The sequence below is a fragment of the Myotis davidii genome, unplaced genomic scaffold, assembly GCF_000327345.1.
Source record: "Myotis davidii unplaced genomic scaffold, ASM32734v1 scaffold699, whole genome shotgun sequence".
NCBI classification, from domain to species: Eukaryota; Metazoa; Chordata; class Mammalia; order Chiroptera; family Vespertilionidae; genus Myotis; species Myotis davidii.
The window spans coordinates 624,848-628,202 of NW_006291007.1; positions in this window are offsets into that span (position 1 = coordinate 624,848).

The window sequence follows — 3,355 nt, forward strand, 5'->3', positions numbered from 1 at the left end:
CTTTTCACAGTTACATCCTCAAAATCCATTTACATGCCTCCTTTTCTTCACTCCAGATTTCATTTTATTTCGAAAACAGACCTTCCCCAAAGCATATAAACATAAACACAGGCTTCTGTGCAGCACCCTCTACCAACACAAGGGAGCAAGGCGGCGGGGCTGTAATTTAAGTCACAGGTTTCCAGCTCTTGGGTTCTCCCTGAAGAGCTACCTGTCACCTAAATCTCCTGGCAGCAATGCAATTAGATTTCACTTGTTCCTGCTCTATTGCCAAGTGTACTGAGCACAGAAAAGACCCTGGACGGAGCATAACTTTTGGATATCTTTGTGGTTAACGTCCTTATTTGTAGCTTACAGCTGCAGGAAAAGAAAACTTTTTTTAAAATTTAAATCTAATGGAGTACATAGCAAATTGTGAAATCAACATAAGGTACAAGACAATGGCAATATTATTAAAGTGGCTACTTTTCCTCGATTTGGCATTCTCAAAATACAGCTTCCTCAAAAATAAAATTAAAAAATCCCCAGGTGAACCTTTCCGCTAGTGCTATTTTATGGTTTTATGGTAGAAAAATGCACCTTTTTTTAGATAATAGAGGTGAGATGTCAAGCTCTACACTCCACAATTTATTAATTAATAACTTATTATAAATAATTAAAAATTACAGATTTATTAGCATCTCTTTTAATCTTCACTCTATCTTTTAGCTGGAACAAAAAACTCACTTTGATGGTAATACACATTAATGTAGCAAAATATTCCAAAATTATAATTTGATTTTCAAATTTGAGAGGGAAAGGAGGGAAGAGAAAACAGCGTTTTCTTGATGTTTTTCAAGATGCATCGAGCATGGTGTCTGGGAGATTCAAATGCTTGACAAATAAATGAATAAACGAAGTCAATAGAAATACCTGTTGATGATTGAACTTAATGACCACAGTAAAGAATAAGAAACTCTGTCACAGGGAATAGCTAATTTAAACATTATGAAGCGTCTGATTGTACATAACGGAAGCCTCGGCAAAGTCATGCCACGTATTCCAATAGCATGTAATTTTATTTTCGCGCTTTTCCTTTTCAACTATTGTAACACATTCTTTGCCTTTTGCAATTTCTATGTGCAAAGTCCCCATTGTAATCTCTCACTGCATTAGCACATCTTTCCTCAGACCTATGGCCCATCAGTGGTCGGCAAACTGCGGCTCGCGAGCCACATGCGGCTCTTTGGCCCCGGGAGTGTGGCTCTTCCACAAAATACCGACTTCTGCGCATGGGCCACGAAGTTTCAGTCGCACTGTACATGCACGCCCGCACGTGGTATTTTGTGGAAGAGCCACACTCGAGGGGCCAAAGAGCCGCATGTGGCTCGCGAGCCACAGTTTGCCGACCACTGCCCTACCTGGTTAGAATGTGGCTGTGCTCTAACCTCTATGGTTACCTTTATTCAAAGATATAATTGAACAATTAATTAAAACCAAACTGCTTTACTTTAGAAAGTTCTCTTTATCTCCAAACACACTTCTGTCATTACATTTAAGGGCCCAGACATCAAAATTCAACAAGTAAAGCTCACTCATCCTTAATTTAATAGATAAGAAGTTCTCCAACTTTCTATTACATCCAAGATTACAGATATAATAACAATTTAACTTCCCGGTCTCTTAATGGCACAATGCTTTAGATTTATATTCACTGTGCTGTGCTGAGATAACAGAACTGTTTGGATCATTATGAGAATGCATTTAATGATGCTAACATTGTTTCCCTGAGATATTCTGAAGCTGCTATCCCTGGCTTCTTTCCATTAGACATTATGGTTGACTAACATTTAAAAAATGGGATTTGGCTGTTCCTAATGAATTCCTTGTGTGATTTTACCACAATAAAACACCATCAATGCTCTTATGATCACTGAAGCAAACTAGGCAGAACTTACTAGGCATCTTGCAGAATATATTATATCCACAGGGGGTAGGCCCCCTGGTTTTATAAAACAATTTACTACCACTGAAATGATCAATGATTAATATGTCCTAGTCCACCACTCCCATTGGAGGAGTGGAGATTTTAAAGCTGACGTGAATTAGAACCTTCTCGTTTACCAAATGATTTATTCAACAGAGGCAATAAAACACTGCTGTATTTTTTCAAACATTTTATTCTAGCAGAATCCTTTCCTCCTCAAAGAAAGCGTTACACAGAATGCCAGTATGTACCAGGTAACAGTGAAGCTGCTCTATGTGATACAGGTGGGAGCTGGGCCTCCTTCTTGACCTACGTGCCATCTGAAGTCCTGTACACATTCTAAGACTCCGAGGAATTCAGTCAAGAAACAACTAAAGTGCTAGAAAAAAATATGGAACCTAGAGGCACAGTTCTGCCCTTCACTAGCTGTGACTTTGAGTAAGTTAATCCTCTCAGAATTGTTATTTGACTCAAGATTCTTTGTAGAATTCTCTGTAAATCTTTGTAAACTATACACTATTATACAAAGCTGATGATACATGCCAGACTCTTTGCTGAGTGAAAGATAAAAATAACAGTCTGTGAAGTGCTTTCCACCTGGTAGTATACACGTAATAACAGCACAATGCAATACTGCCATTCAAAGTTCTATGCCATGTGTATACCTAGTGCCTAGAGCAAATAACCATTAAATGAGTGAGGAAACTGATTCTGCTTAAGGGGAAAGAAACTTCACAGAGATGCGGTGAAGTTAACAGACGCCCGAGGCTGCTCTCCTTAGAAAGGCCCACTGCTGGCAAGGGGGGCCCTGAGATGGTGTCTGGGAACTTGACTGGTACACAGTCCCCTACACTGATCTGAAACTTCCTCTAAGTGACCAGGGTGACCAGGGTGCCTAAACCATGGGTACAATGTGGTCTACGCTGAGCACCTGCCGTTACTCCTGGGAGCCTAGAATTTTAATAGATGCTGTGCAGAGGGTCCCTACATATAATCAACCCCAATAAAAACGTTGGCACTGAGTCTCTAATGAGCTTCACTAGAAAACATTTACCATATGCTGTCACATCTCATTGGAGGAGTTACACGTGTCCGGCGATTCCACTAGGAGAGGACTGTTGAAGCCTGCACCTGGTTTCCTCTGGATTTTGCCCCAGGCCGGTTTTGCTCTGTGTCCTTTCCCTGTAACAACTCTTAGCCATAAGTACAACTATATACTGAGTCCTGTGGTTCCTCCTACAAAATCACCAAACCGGACTTAATCGGGTCAGAAGGTCACAGTTCGATTCTCAGTCAGGGCACATGCCCAGGTTTCGAGCTCAACCCCCCAGTAGGGTGCATGCAGGAGGCAGCCAATCAATGATTCTCTCCCTCTCCCTATCTCTCTTA